Source organism: Phodopus roborovskii, unplaced genomic scaffold (assembly GCF_943737965.1).
Source record: "Phodopus roborovskii unplaced genomic scaffold, PHOROB, whole genome shotgun sequence".
In the NCBI taxonomy this organism is placed as follows: domain Eukaryota; kingdom Metazoa; phylum Chordata; class Mammalia; order Rodentia; family Cricetidae; genus Phodopus; species Phodopus roborovskii.
Genome location: NW_026125540.1, coordinates 3,018,715 through 3,039,610, shown reverse-complemented (window position 1 = coordinate 3,039,610; position 20,896 = coordinate 3,018,715).

The following is a 20,896-nucleotide window of genomic DNA, read 5'->3' as shown; positions in this document are numbered from 1 at the left end:
ATTATTACCATTTTCTTACCTGATTTAAATTCATTTGTTTTGATAACAAATAGATCTTATACACACAAGTTCATACAATACCAGGTAGGGAATATTGCAATGTAGCTTTCCAAATGCTATCAGGAAAATTAGAAGTACTTAAAAATGAAATAACTTTTTAATGTCATTTTGGAAAATGATATAAACTGATGCTGCATTATTTTAACAAAATCACTCCAGAGATTAATTCTAAATGCTTAGATATTCTTATACACAATATACAAAAATGAGTCCTGTATAGTATGCCTTTTAATTCATTGCTTCAAGTACAAGAATATTTAGGTCACTTCTGTACAGTCAAGGAGCTGATTTTGTTCTCATTTCTCCTATATTTTTAGGGGTATATTTATTTAGCCATTTTGTCTTCTTAGTCATTGTTCCATTGATGATTGATTGATGGTCAGTGGCATCTTGTAATTCACATCTTGTGTCAAGTTGTGGCAAAGGAAATGGAAACAATCTTCTCATCAGCGCCTCACCTTTGCCTTAATGTTGCTCTTAATTGGCTGCCAGTTAGGTTAGGGAAGGCAATGAGAAATACACTGCCTACCTTCAAATTTGATTTGGGAAAAAAGGAAATAAAGGAAGGACACATTCTTCTTAGAATAGTGTTTGCCTATGAGCTATATTTATCCTTAACACCATTATTTTCTGTTCAGAAACATACAAAAGAATTATTATTTTCTGCAAACTTCCTTATAATCACAGTTTTATGTTATTAGTATAATGTGAAAATATAGCTAGATTTACAGTAGGCTAAAATAACAATGGTGCCTATAAAATAGGCAATATTGCTGTAAAAACTTGATTCTCAGAAATAATTTACTTTTATGTATTAAAATAAAGGTGGCAGATATATTTTCACTTTGATTCACTTATTAATTTTCAAGTTTTTATTTTATTTTATTTTATATAACAAAGTCCAATTAAATGAAAACAAACATTTATATACAATATTTGGGAATTTGGGAGTCATTCTTTCCAAACTACTTCCCGCTGGTAAGGGGCGCTGTCTTGGGGGGATTCGAAGAAGATTCAGATATCCTGGCTGTAGTCTGTAGGGTTAATTCTGAGGTTAATACAGTCTCAAAAGTTAATAGACATAAGCATGTATAATTTTACTTACTTATATCAAGTGGTGATATGTCTGAGACAGGAAGAAGAATGAACTGAGTTCCAGATTCCTGAAGCTTCTGCAACCAATTCCAGATACCTTAGTTCAGTAATATTAACACAACAACTTCCCAGAGAATAAGAATAGTCAACTTTAGCTCAAGGGTAGAGGTTATCATAAGGTCCAAGAATCCTGGAGAGACTATTAGAGTGAGGAATTAGCATATGTAAAGGGACACTATGTTTCCACAGCAAAGAGCTTATTTGGAAGTGTAGGTATGCTGAGGGATAGGAGAGAGTCTCTTTATCAGTGTTGTAAGTACTAGAAATTAGCAGGAATTGTGAAGCTGTGATAGTTCTAATTGTCAGCTTACAGCCTGTCTTCTTGTAGGAAGAGAGTTTCACTAAAGAATTGCTAAGATAACTTTAGCCTCACTTATATTGGCAATAATCTTGAGTCTTATATGATAACCTAAGGCCCGCCTTGGTGTGGACAGCAGTATTTCATAGATGAGGTTTCCGAGACTGTGGAAGTATAGAGCTGTTGCTAAACATGAGTAAACATGCATGCACTCATTTTGCTCTGCTCTTGAATATAAGTGTTAATACCTGTTTCCCATTGCTTGCTGTGACTCTTCTACAATGATGGACTGTAATATGGAATTTTAAGCAAAAGCCAAGTAAATTTTCTCCCATAAGTTGTTTTCTCCTGGAGTGTTTTATCACAGCTACTGGAATTAAACTAAGACAGAAGGTCTGGAACACATTGGAGTTCCAGCACAGCCTAGTGAAGACTCTTTAATAATCTATAAATTCAATTGTAACTTTTGATATGCCAAAGTTGTTTCTGAGGGCATGAAACACATCAAGCAACCATATATTTGAACAATAATAATAATACAGGATTTTGGAAGAAAATTCACACAGTAGCACTCCAACATAAATAATTTTAAATATACACATAGGAAAATTATGTCTGTAATTAGTCTTTAGGTATTAATGGTCTGACTGCTACATATTGTTCAAAGCATTAAAAATCAAGAAAATATATTATGCATGAAAGGAGCAGAAAGTGAAAACCTATTATTGAAACATAAGGAAACATAAAAAGATATGGATAAACATAAGGAATAAATGAGAGAAAATAACTAATAACAGATAAAAGGAAAAATTACAAAATTAGATATGATAATGTTATATTATACTTAAATTGCAAATGATTAATAATGTATAGGAAAGAGAAAAATAATGAAGAAATATAGGCTAATGATTTAAACTTGTATGAATTTAAATAAATTGAAAAATATACCAAATCTGAATATGTACAGATAGGATACTTATAAGACCAAAAAATGCAAAGGTAAACATTATTTAAATTATTGATAACCTGAGAACTATATACATATATATGATATATTATATGTCATGTATATTAGATATATTGTTACCAAACACTTTTGGACAATTAAAATCCCAGAAGTGGTAGAGAGCAGGGAAAAATAATTAATTGTTATTCTCTGTAATTTGCTAAAAGTTGCATACTTAAAGACCCAAGATATTAAATAATTTCCAAACTGAAAAGAAGAAAGTGTATCTCCACCATAAAATATTGTAATTAAACTGATTAAAAAACAAAACAAAGTAAAACAAAACAAAAAAACAAAATGTCAGATGAAGAGTATCTTTCAAGCAGACATTAGAATTGTGACAGAAAAGAACAAAAGGGGATAGGTGTAAGAGTAATAGCAGGCATTTTAACAGTCTAGATCAGGTAAAAAACAAGTGGAATGCCAATTTTTAAAGCTAGGAAATATAAAAACTATCTATTTATACATCAGCCCCAAACTATTTTATAATAATATATAGAAAAATCATGCAGTGTATTTCCTATTAAAATTGTTAGAGGTTATTTTTCAAAAGATATAATTTAAAGCCTATGAAAATGTTATAAAAATTCAGTAAGAAAAATCTAAATCTGTAATAATAAAACTGACTTAGGTACACTTTCTGTATACACACTACCAAATTCAGCAAAGCAGAGAAACCATTCAAGTTTGCCAAGTCCAGAACCCAATATTCTCCCTGGTTTGCAGTTAGGCTTTGGCAAAGGAAAGAATGCATTATGTCTTGTAACACTCCCATCTACCTGTTGATAAATCAAGAAAAATACAGTCTCCAGAGATTCCATTCTTTTCCCACTCATAGTATAAAGACACTATGTTGTCTTTAGAGTGCTTCAAATAAAATGTACTTAATGATCCTTCATGTTGCTTAGGAGGTGTTGGGGTTTTAAAAGGAAATATAACCTGACAGCACTGGAGAGTTTTATCTGTCTGTCTACAGAACTTTCACCCACTCCACTAAAAGTTTTGCTTAGAAAGAGGTCAGCAATGTTGCGTTTCCACGCCCACCTCAAAGTCTTAAAGTATGTAAGTGAAATGTGGCAAACATAAGTCTCAGTTTCTTCTGGTAGAAATCAGTCTCTTTTGTAATACAGCGCAGAAAGTTTAAATCTAATAGCATTTGTAATAGCAATGGAAGTAATTCTGGAGGGATATTGGTGAAAGATTGATGCATCCAATGAATACTCAGCCTATGCTGTAGTCAGATCATTTGCATGGGAGACTCGGAGAAAGAGGCTAGAAAGAGCCATTAGAGAAAATATAAAATACTGAACATAAATAACATTCCCTGAAGAGTTTAACAGACAAGCAAGTTTCAATATTAAGCACACTAAAGAGGATAGAACCTTAGAATACCCAGAGGATATCCAGCATATGAAAGTCCAGTATTAACAAAACAAAAATAATTCTGGAACAGTGAGAAGCCATATATAATATAAAAAGATGACATAGCATCCATCAATGTATACTCAGAAAAGTGTGACTAGGGAAACAAAGAGGAATGTATTAATAGTGGCCACCAAGCAGAGAAATTCATTTTATATTAATAACAAAAATCATACATTGTAAAAATAAATGTTGACAAGGAGGGCCCAAAGAGGCATGTATGTATTTTACTGAGGATGGGAAATAAAAGAGATTTCCTGGGTAAACTTGGCCAAGGGAGGAGGGTGTGAACATGAGGGATAGGGTTTCATGGGCTGGGGTCAGGATGGAACAGGGAAAGTATTGAAAGAGATATCTTAATGGGAGTGCATTTCAAGATTAGGGAGAAACCTGATGCCAGGGAAACCCTCAGGAATCCACAAGGATAATTCCACATAAGACTCTTAGCAATAGTGGATAGGGTAACTGAACTGCCTTTCTCCTGTAATCAGATTGGTGACTAACCTAATTGTCATCAGAGAGGCTTCATCCAATAACTGATGGAAGCAGATCCACAGATCCATAGCCAAACACTGGGCCAAATACCTGGAGTACTATTGAAGAGAGGGACTAGAGATTATAGGAGCCAGGATATCAAGGTCATGACAGGGGAACCCATAGAGTTCCCATGACTTGGGTTCATGGGAACTCATAGACTCTGGTCCCATAACTAGGGAGCCTGCATGGCTCCAGGCTACCACCTCTGTGTGTGACAGTTATGTAGCTTTGTCTGTTTGTGGGCCTCCTAGCAGTGGGATCAGTACCTGACTCTGGATCTTGAGTTGGCTTTTGACAACCTATTCCCCATTCTGGGTTTCCTTGCCCAGACCTGTGCAGGAGGCAGAGCTTGGCCCCGCCTAAACTTGACCTTGCATGCTTTGTTGACTACCATGGAGGCCTGTTCCTTTCTGAATGGAGATGGAGACAGAAAGAGTAGTGGAAATAAAGGGAAGGGGCATGAGGGAATGGGCATAGAAGAGAGAGGGGAACTGTAGTCAGAATGTAAAATAAATTAAATGGTTTTAATTAATTTAATTATTTTAATTAATTGTATTTTCAAAATTGATGAAGTTAACACTGATAGAAGCAAAATTGATAAACTGAACACTGATAGAGAAAATAAATACAAAATTCCCATGAATATAATTGTCAATTTCAACAGCTTTTTCTCATTAACTTAAAGTAACTAATTTGAAAAAAAAATGCAGCATATATGTATATATAATTTCAGCTAAATTCTCAATCACATGAAGCAAACTGAATGTTCCATTAAACAAAGGAGAAAATATATTATCTTCATGTATATTGGCTGTTCACAAATATAAAGCACGTAGTTTACAATAAAATAAATTAACAAATAAAGAGCACTGGAATCATGCAAAGTCTAAGTTTTGTCCACAGAAGATTGCCTTGATATTTAGTAACATAAACAGAACCGGAAAATTGCCAAATGTTCTGAAATTAATGATATTCTTCTATAAAATATGGATATAGAAGGCACTCACAGAGTTCTAGAAATATTGTAATCTGAAACGAAAACATGAAATCATGGGGCTGAGATAAGAAACCAAATCAACATATGAGTAGACATTGATAAAATAGAGAAGATAATATAAAAATATGGAAATTTTAATATTAATAACATGCATACACTTCTAGTTTACAAGAATAGGAATGTAAGAAAATGTAATTAATATTAAATGATATTCTGTTATATATCCATCATTGTATCATTAAGTGTAACATTAGATAAAATTGAAAATCTTCTTAAAGGGAAATTGCCTGATTTTCCAAGAAGGAAGCACATATGAATAACCTTCTATTTCTAAAATGAGATTTGATATTTAGAACATCAGCATAAAAACTCCAGACTCAGGTATGTTGAATAGTTTACCACACACTCAAAAATGAAGATTTACAGATACAGGAACACATTTAGAAAAGCAATGTGAGAGCTACTCTTCATTATTTATCATATATCATCATGGGAATAATCTAAACACCCAGTTTCTAAAACAAGGACATTGCAAGATACAGCATCATATTCACAAAATTATTACATGCATGTTCAGGGACACATCCATTGTGTATGCTACTTCTTTACAAATTATTTAGTTCACCTCCTATCACCTCAGGTCCACTATTTACTCCATAATCCAGCTAATGAGTATTGGCTTCATTTTTAGGACAGCTTTCTTGAAAACAATGTCTTCTGAGCCAAACTAAAATTTCAATCTAGCTACAGAATCCTGCTTCTTGCAAGGAACTCCATTCCTCTCCAATCTGATTTATTATTTCCCTACAAGTGAGTTTACTAAGAATTCATCAGTAAGGTTCGCATACTGCAATATCCATTTTAAAATTTGTTTTTGGGAAACCCAGAATAAAAACATCCATGAGCATTGTAGCGATGCTTGCAAAATAAAAAGCAAAACACAACAAAAAAAAAAAAAAAAAAAAAAAAAAAAAAAACGATTTATGGGAAGGCTGTGTTATCAGTGTTATAGTTGAAAGTTTAATTAATTCAATAGATTGAAAGTTGGACAGAAATTTATAGACTGACATGAAATGACCAGGATGACCATGGACTTAGTTGAATTGCTGTATATAAGTAAAAAACATTTTTGAAAACCATTTCTTAAAATTGACTTTTTGCACTAGATAGAAGCAAATTTATCTTGCAGGATGAATATATTTTAAAAGCAAATAGCACATAATTATTTCATTATTCAATACCAAGATGTTGATTGGTGAGTATGTTCTACTGGTCTTGGCAATGAATTAAGGGCAAATAAAAATGGTGTCAATAGGGAGAACTGTGCCAAGCTAATGCTAAGAACTGTTTAACTTGATAACCAATGCCAATTGAATCATAATAAGGTAAAAGTAAAGTTATTGTTCACATTTACATAATAAAAATGGTATATATGGCAATTATTTTTGAGATTCACATACATTTTTCATTATTATTCCTTTCTATGTTCATCATATATCCTCATGGGAAATAATCTCAACACATTTTTTTCTGAAACAATGATTTAGAATCTTATTCACATAATTATTACATGGATTTTTCTGGTGCACACCATGCTGTCTGCTACTTATTTACAAATGATTTTATCCTTCCATCTCTCCAAGTCTCCTGTTGACCTCATAAACCTAGAAATGAATATTGTATCGACTACTAGGACTGCTTTCCTGAAAACAGTTTCTTCAGATACAAGCTAAAATTTTATTGAAAATGTATACACTAAGTGTAAATGTAATCACCCATTTACTTTTGAAGATAATGTAGTTAACTTCTGAAGTCAGATTTTCCATTCATAGCCTTCTCAAACTCATGCCAATTGCTTGTCAGATACTGATCTTCATACCAGAGCTTGTGTCTTAACTATCTTTCACTACTCTCTGTGGAATTTCCAATTTCCACCCTATCTGTAAAATATTTGATGAGATATTGATTGACTATGAAAACCTTGGGAGGCACAAGAAGTTATTTTTGTTTTCAGAACTGTTTTAATAATAAAACTACAATTCAATATATTACACTGTCTAGAAAAATATACAAATAACTCTTTTTCATTATTCTCTCATATATTACATTCTGACCCCAATTTCTCTTCCCATGTCCTCAAACTCCCTCTGCTCCTCTCCACCAGATTCAGCCCTTCTCCATTTCTGTTCAGAAAAGAGCAGATCCGCAGCAATATCAACCAAACATGGCATATCAAGTTACAATAAGTGTAGCCACCTCCCTTCATATTAAAGCTGGACAAGACAACCCAGTAGGAGGAAAGGAGTCCCAAAAGCAGGCAAAAGGCAGTCTTCATTCTCATTGTTAGGAGTCATACTAGAAGATCATTTACACAAACAATACATATATTCACAAGGCATAGGTCAGACCTAAGAAAACTTCCTGATTGTTGCTATACATAAATTATTTAAGAGTTAATGACATAGAAAAGGTAGATCATTTGACTTTGACTAATGTTTACTGAAGACTGAATGATATAAATGGTTAACAATTTCAGCATAAAAATGACTGAATTTGATTGCACAAATCTTCACTCAACTAAAAGTTTTTGCAGATGATATGTGTTATACAAAATATATGGTTACAACTAATTTGTAGGCATTAAGTGATAGATGAATTAAGCCAGGTATTGTGGTATGCACCCATAAAACCAGCACTCATGAGGCTTGAGTAGGATGATGATGAACTTGAGAACAGCCTGACTTATACAAAGATACGGTAACTCATAATTCAAAATAAAATTTAAATTATAGTCAAAATGTCCTATCAATAATCACCCTGTAAAGCAAAATAAGATTAATAAAACTATTTAAATATGTGTAGAAAATTATTTAATATGGTCAATTTAACATTAATGTTGACTTTCCAAATAAATAAGTATTTAAGCTAAGCTTGTAAATTTAAATTAGCAGAGTCCAGTTGATTTGTGTTCTTGCCAGTTGTAAGAGTAGAGAAGGATTGTCCTTCCTGTATATTAAACCACCTGGGAGCAATGGGAATCTCTGTGGCTCAGGCTTTCCCAAGGCCATTTAAGACTGAAAATCTAACTTTGAAGTTGGGCATTGATATTGCTGAGAAACTACCCATCCAATTCCCAGCTGGTTTGAAGAGTGGCAGATGAATTCCAGCAAGCAAAGAAGTGGCTTCACCTTCTCCTGGCTAATCAGACTGACAGTGCCTCCCCAATTTGCCTTTTCTTTACCATTGCAGAAAACTGAATAGTGAATGAGCAGAAAAAGTAGTGGGAAATCTGCTTAATTTTATATTTGTAGGAAGTATGTTCTGCTTAGCCCCTTTGAAGTGACAAAAGGATGGTGGAGAATAAGTGATTTCTGTACCACTGCATTTGAACTACATAGTATTTCCCATGTAATATATAAGTATTTAAAATATTCATATGGAATGGGGAAGTATTATTATTATTATTATTATTATTATTATTATTATTATTATTGAGATTCTGGGTATCACACTTAGGTCATTGTTTATGCAAGGAAAGTACTTTAGCACTGTACTAAATTATAAAATCTCCATGTTATTTTAAATGATTGCCTGATTGTACAAATAATATCTATTACTATAGAAAACTTATGAAAGCAGAAGTACAGAAGTATAAATAATTTAGCATTTTTTAAAACAAATGTAGAACTTTTTTTTCTTACAGACACATGACATTTCTATGAATATGAATATGAATATGAATATGAGTATGAATATAGTGCTTTGAAGATAATCATTGCTCTGAACAGGAAGATATGTAGGAGCAACTATTACTGTGAAAATAGAAGAAATGATCATTGTGGAAACAACCTAAATATGAATATGCACAAAACAAAGTATTTGAGATAGAATGAAGAAAAATGAGGTATTTTTGGTTTCCTACACTTTTTGAGTTTAAAAAAATAAATATTGAATTTTCAATTATCTCCTCATTTTTTCCAAATCTCAACGCAATCTGAGGAAAGCCAGTTGCTAGGCCCTAGGAGTGGGTCATCAATCCAGGGACAGGTCCTCTGTTAATGAGCTGAGGGCCATGGAAGTAACAAGGTTCAGTGATTTCCCCTCAGTGGCTAAGCCATGATGCAGTATAACCCTTCAGCCTCAGTCTACCCAATGACAGCATGAAGTGACAACTATAGCATAGATTTGTGGGCAACCAAGAGTCAAACTCACCCAGATATGCTATGCCTGCATCTTGATTAATGTAGTTAAAATATAGTTAAACAATTCACTTAACACGTGTAATAAAAGATGGCATATGTGTATGGGTAAGAGTAAGCCCCTAAGGGCAGAGTCCACCATAGACCTTTAAACACATTTGATACATATTCTTTACATCTAAGCTAGAAACTTATCTCAATTTTAAATACCAATGCCTATATAATATAAATTCTGTTTTAGAGAGATGACTCATCAGTTAACATAGAAATTTTCCATATGTTATATATATTTTGTGATATATATATGTATATATATATATATATATACACATATATATATATCACAGATAAAATAATTTTAACAAGATTAGTTAAGCATTCATGGAAAAGAGAATAATTATTAATATGTACCACAAGATGCAACTTTAAACCTTGAATGATCTCTCCAAAATTCGTGTGTGGTAAGTTTGTCTCAAAAACAACAGAGTTGGGGATTTAAAACTCATGGAATGTTTTAAGGTTCAATGATTACATGTTCCTGAATTATTAAAGCCACTACAGTAAGAGCTCTATGGACTACACTTAATCCCCTTTGATTTTGCTGTGAGAAACACTGTGTTCCCCCCTGAGAGAATGTGAAATTCAAGTGTCAGGGCCCAAAAAGATGGCTCTGTTTCATCTTGACTTAAGGTCTGAGAGTTCAAAACTCTTTTGAGTCTTGAAAGGTTGAAGACATAAGACCTAAAGATCTAAAGTGTGGGTGCTGTAGTATGTTTGATTTTGGTCAGGGATGCCTTATCTAAATAACAACAGAATTGGTCTGAGGTGTGGTTACTCTTGACCCTCAAGGCTAGTCAATGAGAAGTTGAGTCTAATGTGTAGTTACCAAATGCTTGGAGAATTAGTGAAGAAAGTCCGTTCCTTGTACAAGCCAAAGAAATCTTTTGCCATTTTCCCCTTTTGGTTGGGGTACTTAATAATGTTGTAATTCATCCAGTTTTTACTGGATTGCTCTTCTGACTGTATTCTGTGTCTCTGTCTTTTTCTTACCATCTTTACCTGCTGTTTTTCCATCTACACTCCCTTCTCATGTATGAACCAGTCAAGTCAGCTGGATCCGTCTGAAGCCACAAAAATATGGGTTACAACATTCAATGTATTCTGTAAGCAAAGACTAGCCTTTTCTCAGGTTTAAACCTGTTGATAACTTATCATGGCCCTATCAACTACTACAACTGCAAGCATATAATTTTTTCTCTTCATAAATTACCCAGCCTCAATTATTGTGCTATAGATTATAAAAAGGATTAAGATTGCTTTACCACATTAAAATGTAGTCCTTTATCATTTTTTTCTGTAATGTACCTGTCAGTTATTCTTTATAATGCTAGTACTGATTGTATTAGAAAATTTTAAGTGAGCTACCCCTTTAACAGTTGTTGATTATCTTCTATACATTCTGTGAATAGTCTCTATTGTAGTAGCATAAACTTATCAATAACATTTATTTATTTTAAATGAGCAAAATGAAAAAGATCCAACCTCTTGATTGTGGGGAGATAATGATTAAAGTACTTGCCTTGCATGTCCAAGGGGACCATTTTCGATTCCTAGAACTCATGTAAATCCTGTTGAGGAACAGGGATTCTGTCATCCTTCAGATTCTTTTGTAGGTGGTAGAAGGGATGGAAAACACAGTTGCCAATCTAGTAAAAACTGGTAATCTGCTAAAAAAAAAAAAAAAAAAAAAGGGAAAAGGTGAAAATGAGTATATTCGGATATCACATTTGTTAGGAGTAGGTTTTTCTGCCAGACTGCTCCCACCACCGTGCCATCCCCAATTAACACACAGGGATGCTATATTAGACATAATTCTGTTGGCCTGTTACTAGTTTCTTATCAGCTAGCTCTGCCTTAAATATTAACCCATTTCTATGAATCTAAATATTTCCACATGGTCTTATCTTACCAGAGGGAGGGGCTGGCGTTCTACCCCTCCATCCCCCATCTTGGATCTCCCCCCTACAACTTCCTCTTTCCTCCTGGTATCCTAGTCCCACCTATCTTACTTTACTAATGGCTAACAGTGTTTTATTCATTAACCAATACGAGAAACATATTTAAAGAATGACATCTCCCATAATCTCCTTTTTTCTGTCTAAATAAAAAGGATTTTAACCTCAACACAGTAAAATATATAACAAAACAGTTATCAAATAAGAACCAAAGTTAACAATGTTCAGTCCATTAACATTTAGTAATACTTAAAGAAATTATTCTATAATCTATCCTAGCTTTGTGAGTCTAAAGTCTTATAAGTAACTTATTTTTAACCTTAACTAAGGAAAACTATAACCATAACTATCTTTCTTCAACTCATTCAAAGACCACAGAAGGATAATTCATAAACTCTAGAAATGACAGAGACAACTCACTGTCTGGTCAGTCACACAAAGTTCTTCTGTAATGTCCCTTCTTTAGCCTATAGGCCATAGTGTGTCTGGCAGACTCCTCAGCAACGCTGGAAACTCTAAACTGTCCATCTGTATTGGCAGTTTGTCAATCACTTTTCTCTATGTCCTGCAGACTGTCTGGTAGACTATTCCATGAAGCAGGAACCTTGTAGCAATTTCCACCTTGTATCAGCAGTCACTTTCCTGTGGGTCCTGCATGTCAAGTTTATTTAGCATAAAGCCAAACAAATAAGAGCAGTCAGTATCTTGTCTAAATGGCTAGTCTTGCCATATTGAAAGCAAATTCCATAACGTGTTTCTTCAATGTCCATCATCCTTTCTGACGCAGGTGGTGTTGCCAGGAGCAGTTGTGCCTCACTGTTAAGAAAAACCCTAAACCATTTTAAATGCCATATTCTGTAGGTCTTTGAGAGGTTTGAAGGATGTCTATCCATCTCAAATACATCTCTATATATCTAGAAAACCTAAAAGTTTTGGCTATAAGTTTTGGTTACTATCTATAATATGTACTAAATATACATTACATTTCTGAATGAGCTATGCAAACACAATATCTAAACAAGAGGAGAAATATACATATCACAAAATTGACCACAAATTGTATCAATAAATGAAAATCAGTTTCAAAGCAAGTATTTGTATCTATACCATAACCCCCTTTTAACCTTTAAAAGAGTTGGTTGTGATCATTAACCATTTATAACCATCCTATTTAAAACATATATTCATAGACAATATTAGGGAGTTTGGGAGTAATTCTTTCTAAACTGCTTCTGCTGGTAGGGGGTAGTGTCCTGGGGATCCTAAGAAGACACAGAAATCCTGGCTATAATGGTGTGCAAGGCTTCTTTGTCCCAAGGATAAAGCTTCAGGGGGTCTTGCTTGATAAAACATTAGTCTGGAAGGAATCCACAAATTTTCATTTTCCATGGAAACAAAAATAGAAATTCTTTTCCCCAGTAACCTGTCCTTAGACTTAAATTTTGAAGTCAAAGCATTTTTTAAATATATAAATTGAATTAATCCAGCAGCATTTCTTTTAACAGTTGTTGTTTCCTTAGCAGTCAAACGACACAAAGATAATATAATACTTTACAGTATCCAGATTTTCTCCATGCTTTCCATCTTTATGTGGCTTTTTTTACTCTATTTCTTCTAGTTCTATTTTTTCATATTTTGAGACAGGGTTTTTCTGTGTAACTTTTATCTGTCCTAGAATTATCTCTATATACCAGGTTTACTTTGAAATCACAGAGATCTGCTTGCCTTTGTCTCCCGAGTTCCAGAATTAAAGGCCTGTGCTGCCACACATAGCTATCTCTGTCTTTTTATTCTTTTTTAAACCATTTTATCCTGTTTCTTTTTCTCTCCCAAGCCTACATATATTTTAAAACACACTGTAAACCTTTAGAGGCTTTTCTTAATCTGAATCTGCCTTTACTGTAAATCTTTATCTTTTTGTGGCACGAGTCTTTTATCTGGTAAACAACGATATTCCTACAATGAAAGCCACAGCTGTATTAGCCACAGTCTATCAAAGATGGCGGCGGGTACATTTATTGCAATACCAGAACTGTGCTCACTGCCTTGGTCTATGCTGCCATCTAGCAGCATGCTGCCAGCTTGGAAATGTGGTCACTGCCATTGCCAGCTCTTTTATACACCATTCAGTTGTTAGCAGAGCTCTTTAAAAGCCTTGAGGTTTTTTTTGCCGCTTATGCTGAGTCCAGAAACCTCCCTTAAAAGAGCCGCATAAATCTCTGCTTGTCTCCAGCAAAACAGAGTCCAACTGAGAAAAATGCTGTAACTAAGAAGCCTTGCTTGTCTTTGTTCTTTTGTTTCTAAATCCCTTTCTTAAGCTTTTGTTAAATTTTAAGTGGAAGTTCTCAGGTCCATGTTCATTGCCATTATGTAATGAGTAAGGAAGGTTTTTTCTGCCTGTCTGGACTCACAACTGCAACCGCACCAAATAACACACAGAGAATCTGTATTAGATATAATTCTGTTTGCCTGTTACTAGTTTCTTATTGCCTAGCTCTGTCTTAAATATTAACCCATTTCTATTAATCTAAATATTTCTACGTGGTCTTATCTTACCAGAGGGGCTGGCATTCTCCTCTCTGTGTCCTCCATCTTGGATCTCTTCCCTACTACTTCCTTTCTCCTCCTTGTCTCCTAGTCCTGCCTACCTTGCTTTCCTATTGACCAACAGTGCCTTATTCATTAACCAATAAGAGAAACATATTTACATAATGACATCTCCCATCACACATTCTTGGCTGTGCTCACACTGAGAGATAGCACAAACATGCACAAACACACAAACACACACACACACACACACACACAGAGTAATCCATCAGACACACAAATAAACATACACACAAACACAAACAAGCATTTAAATAAAACACTCATTGATATTAGAGTTTGACATTAATTGCAAAACTCAGCTTTTTATAATTTACTTTTGTATTTTTATAACAGTCCTCTTCTCAATATTTTGTACATACAAATAATGAAATCATGTCATTTTCATAGATGTTTTTAAAAATAAGAAATTTTGTGATTTTTTTAAATAAATTTAAATAAAGTTTACAACCTAGGGACAGTTTCCTCTTCCTCCTCTCATCCCAGTCCTCCCCTGACCACTCCCCCCCCAATGCACTACCCTTCTGATCTCACCCCCAATATGCTCTCCTTCTGTTTCTGTTTAGGAATGAGCATGGGTCTCATGAGTACACACAAAACATGTCATATCAAGTTGCAGTAAGACTACGAACTTCCCCATATATTAAGGCTGGGCAAGGTGAATCAGTATGAGTAGTAGGGTCCCAAAAGCCAATAGAAGTTTTTGGAGACAGTTCCTGTCCCCACTGTTATGAGTCCCACATGGCGACTAAGCTACACAACTGTAACAGCAAATATTCAGAGTGCCTGAAATCTTGTGTTTTTAATAATGATTGATAAGATTGATGTGATTGTCTGATAATGATATCAGCCCCAAATGCCTCTGTGCTTGAGGAGATGCCATACATTGGTATATTTCTACCCATGTAGAAATATCCCATGAAGACAAAAGTGTATAACAGATGGAACAACTCTGAACTTTACTTGGCGTTCCATTCATCTTATGCACAAGTCCATGCAGCAAGTGGAAGCCAACTTGACAGTTTTATTCCACATTAGGATAATGCTTGGAAGGGTAATCCTATTCGCACTGCAGGATAAGGACGCCTGCGTAGTGGCTTTAGACTATAAAATTGTTAGCTATAAATTCTGAGCTGGCATTATGAACTCCTTAACTCCTAAGCCAGCATTTTCTTAGCATACAGTTGCCAAGAGTCTGTTATTTATCCATAAATCTACCTATCCCATTATGTTTTTCTTTTTGAAATTATTTGATAAATACTCAAAGTAATGCAATCTGCATTTAAAATGGATTATCTTAATCTGGTTGCTTGCATGTAAAAAAATAGGAAATGAGTGGTGAATTGAATACTTTTCTTTGTGAGTACATTTAAAGAATATGGAAACAAGCTGCTTTCTTTGCCCCCCCCCTTTTTCAAAATAAAAAATGGCTCATTACTTAGCTTTTCAATTTTAATAAAATAGCAATTAGATCAGTGTACTAAGCTTTATATTAACCTCATGCATATATAAAATGCATCTGATAGTGTCTGTGTCTTGATACATGACTGTTATTTCAGGGAATGAAAGAGGTTGTGATTCAGGGTCCTTGGAATGTATCTACCTGAACTCCTCCTCTGAAACTCTGGGAAAATATATCTTTTTAAATATATGTTGACAATTATTCAAGGGAATATAATCCACTATCTGAATAAATGAGGTTCCTAACAATCACTGTATATGCAAATTATTTTTCAGGTAGATGTTTTCATTCTTGATCTTCGGTTTTCAAATGTCACTGTTACATGAATAAGGGAATAGGTCTACAGTATTTTCCAGACAACATGAAGCTATACCCACACTAAGGCACCAAGAAGCAACAGCCCAACATGTGAATAGAATCTCTATTCACCTACATGCTTGGAAACTGTCAAAAATTTTCTCACTTCCTTCTCTACCAGAACAATAGGTCCCTTGATGGAATTCTTGGACCATTCTCCTTTGGAGTTTGTCAATGAACGAATGAGTATTTTTCTAATAGGCTCACTAAATTTTTATTGTACAACAGTTTATCTTTTTTTTTTCTTTTGTAAATTCTTCTTACATATATTCCATCTCCAGAGATCACAGGTTCTTCTTCCTTTTTCCCTCTCAGTTACCCCCATCCACTCCTCCTCCTATGCCTAAGATCTAATATCTTAAATCTCAAACTCAGTATATACTCCATGGGTTATTGCTCAGAGTTGATTTCTGGGAGAATCAAAGATTCTAAACCATGGCTATTTGTAGCTATTTTGTTGAGGTTTTTCAAGTATTTATCCCTATAATTAACGCAATTCATTTTTTTTATCCTACAGTCAATAATCCAAAAATATCTTTAAGGAATACATCCCATTAAGTATGATTTATATGAATTTGACACAAAATCATATAGTTTATATATAGTCATATGGATAAACAATATTTTCATAATGTTACCTATAGCAGAAATAATAAAATCCAAGAGACAGATATTGTGGTTTAAGGTAAAGATCTGAAATGCAAAGCAGCCAAGCCACCAGAGTGCTCTTGCCTCTATCAAGGCTGAGGTGATCCTGTTCTCAATGTGGCTGGAGACGAATTGCCTCAGACTAAATGCCTATTCAGAGCCCTGCTCCTATTGTATATACCTCTCTCTAGTGCTGGGATTAAAGGCATGAGCTCTGTCTCTCTTTTGTACTGATTTACTCTCATGCAACTCTGGGTAACCTTGAATTCATAGAGATGGATCTGCCTCTGTCTATGAGTCCTGGGATTAAAGATGTATGCCACCACTACCTGGCTTCTATGGCTGTGGCTAGCTTTGCCCTGATTTACAGGCAACCTTTATTAAATCATAAACAATATATCATCACAGTTGCGTAATAGACAATGAGTAGTATATTTGTATACATAGATAAATTAAGAAAAGCATTTAAATGTGCATTAGCTCATACCCCAAGTTGTTATGAGTAGTTTTTCCCCACCGGCCTGGACCCACAGCTACGCAAGCCCCAAATAATACACAGAGATACTGTATTTAATATAAAGCTACTGGCCAGTTACTATCATTGCTTATTGGCTAGCTCTGTCTTAATTATTAACCCATTTCTATTAGTCTAAGTATTTCCACGTGATTTTATCTTACCGGGGAGAGGGGCTGGCATTCTGGTATCTCTGTCTTCCATTTTGGATCTCCTCCCTACCCTTCCACTCTCCACCTTGTCTCCCAGTCCTGCCTATCTTGCTTGCTTATTGGCCAATAGTGCTTTATTCATTAACCAATAAGAGAAACATATTTACAGAATGACATCTTCCATCACCAAGTAAGTGCATAGCCTATGTAAATTAATTATTCGCCCACATTTTTGATCTTTGTGCTCTCCAGTCCTATCTTCAGCTACTGTTAGGTCATTTGCTCTTTGATTCCAGTTGATGTTTGATTTGATGAAGTTCTTTTGAATACTCATCTCATATCAACAAATCTCAAAAATGAAGTTACGTAAAAGAAGAAAATTATACAATTCATATGGTCATCACATGGCCATTCTCCCTACAACATGACATGGCCTGATTATTTTCAAAACTTTCTCTGCCAGTGGCTTTAATTTAACTACATTTGGTCATGAAATAGTTATAATTTTCTGTATAGAAAATCAAATCTTGCAATCAAGGATGAAAAGTTAAAGTTGACATTTAAACGGAGTAAATTTTGAACTTCCCATTCATAAAAAATAAGAAACAAAACCAAACCAAATTAATAAAATATAATTTAAAACATACTGGAAATTCCACTGGATGGAGAAAATAATAGTCATTTATTATTGTGGGAAGGTACACTCTAAGATATAGAGTCAATTTCTCAGATACTATGAAATCCCATTCCTCTCAATATAGTCTTCCATTAACTAGTTTGATAAAACTTAATTAATAATGGTACAGTAAGAGACCAGCAACAAATAACAAAATAGAGAAAGTATGACAGTATATAGTTATCAAATTTGCACACATGTGGTGCTCTATTTCAAAAATGGTATTGTAATTTAGCCTGACATCACATAGGTTTTCCTTGTTGTTGGTATAAGTTTAGCATCCATTGCAATAGCATAAGAAACCATTATGGAGTAAAATAAAGATAACTTGAACATAAATACTAACCACACAACAGTTCCTCTGATAAACCCTGCACAGTTTGAACAGAGTCAATTCACTAAGTTAAGGGATATGAGTTATGTCTCAGACAAGATGAACAAGGTGTGGATTTTTTCATGCCTTTCACAAGATGCGTTATTTAAATTGTATAAATTTTTTATTTCTGGAAGTTTTCATTAAACGTCTACAGACTGTGAATGGCAGAAGGCAATGGAAAATTCAGAAAGCAAAGTTCAGAGCAGGAAAATTTTAACTGTTATACTTTCATCAATATGCACATACTAAGGTTTATATAGATACTTCTTTGTAAATTTTACTATGAATTGAATCCTTATCTCATTATCTCATTGTAGGTGTAGATAGCTCCAAGGTTGATAATTGTTATCAGGTGCAATCCGTTATTTCCTTTTCTAATTCTTACAGTATCAAGGCTGATTAATAAATATGTAACATATGAATAGTTTCCAAAATTATTTAAAATAGCTAGTAAAAGCTGATTTGTAACTGAGCATGAATATTCTGCTTTGGTTTTTATATCCCTCTTCATGATGAAAGTTGTGTCTCACTAAATGAAATCAATAAAGTACTAAATACATTTCATGGAGAATTCATATAAAATATTGTTCAATTCATTTAGCATATGCAAATCAGGAAGTAAATTAGCAATGAGCACCAAAAGTCAATAACAAATGCTTGAAAAATAAAGTGTCCCTTCATTCCTCAATAACTAAAACATGTAAAAGAACAACCACAATATCAAAGATTTTACAAATATAAATGGCTTCTCAACAGCACAATAATACTCGCATTTAGCAACCAAGACCCTGCTTGAGAAATTGTTGCTTCTATTTCTAGTAAACTTGTCCTTAAGAGAATAAGGCCCTGAAAGCTGCCAGAGCACTCTGGGGGGAGGCGCTGAGGATATTGCTTGTTCCTAAGAGCTTCAGTGAAATTTCAGCTACTATCTTATCTCCATGAATGTACTGAACACTTCTGGATTTTCTGAACTGACAAGAGTCATTAACCCCTCCAATTGGACACATTTGAAAACAACAGCACTTAGTGCAGAAACCTTATTCTTTGAATGTATGGGTTCTCTCCCCTATCCAGGGTGATCCCTTGTCTGTAGGAGAGAAGCTGATATTGCCAGAGAGAAACAAATGTTTAAGGACAGCTCTGGTGAGTATCAAGAATGGTGTTGTTTAGATTAGTTCGCAGAGAAGCCCATAGAGAAGAAGAGCTATGATGTTCTAGTGCTATATAGAAGTAACAGAGAAGCAGCATCAGTCCCAGAAGCTAGCAAAGATATGTGATCAGACCCTTTTCATAGCTAAAATTATCTTGTGACTCTTGCATGTTTATTATTTATTAGTATTATTTTATCATTGCTTAGGGCTGATTTCAAGTAAAAGTTAAAGCGTGTCATTCACTTCTAAGTCTTCTAGTTTCCTACATGGGAATTTTATCTTTAAAATGATCCCTTAGCCTGTCAAACACATGAAATTAGCAAGTCTCCAACATGACCTTTTACAATAGTAAAATAAGAGAACATTTTAAAAAAGACATAGTTATATAAAGCAAATGGAGAACCATGGTGCATAAAATTAAGCAAGTGAGATAATTCTTTAAACTTGCTGACATTTTATAGTACTTTTTTTTTTTTTTAGAATACTTTCACTTAAATAGCTACATATAAGAGTTAAACATAAGTGTCTTTTCAATGTCGTATTGTTGTTTATGATCAGGGTGTAAGAATTAAATGTGCTTGGGCCGGGAACAAAGGGGTTAAATATAGAGTGAAAAACATATCCAAGAAACTAGGTGGGCAATAGGTTGACTGGTGCAATGTCTTCAAAATATATAATTTTCAATTTATTAGTAAGTGATATTTAATGCATGACCTGAATACATAATCCCCAAAGCATACACTATACTCTTATGAATAAAAATTACACTTCAATTTATAAAGACCTGATATATAGATATAGATATAGATATAGATATAGATATAGATATAGATATAGATATAGATATATGGTGCATGTGTGTTTGTGTGTGCCACTGATGACATAAATTTGTGTTAAACTATCTGACTGAAGGGTTCATATTAAATCATATTCTTATAAAAAAGTTATTTGTTTATAAACAATTTAATATTGCATCTCACAGCACATAAATAAGAATCAGCAAGTAAGAACATGAAGAAAATTACTAATAGGTATATTTCAAAATACAGAAGATATATGATATATCCATCATATTGTTTGACAGAGATTGGAGGAAGAAAGGAGACAATAGGCAGGAGCTCACAGATAAACACTAGTGAAACCAGAAACATTAACAGCCCAAACCTAACTCTTCAATATAATGTGTGTATACCTGTTTTCAAACAGAAGTCTGGGAGTGGAAGCATTTATAACTTTGAGAGCTTTGTTATCTGTCAAGCTT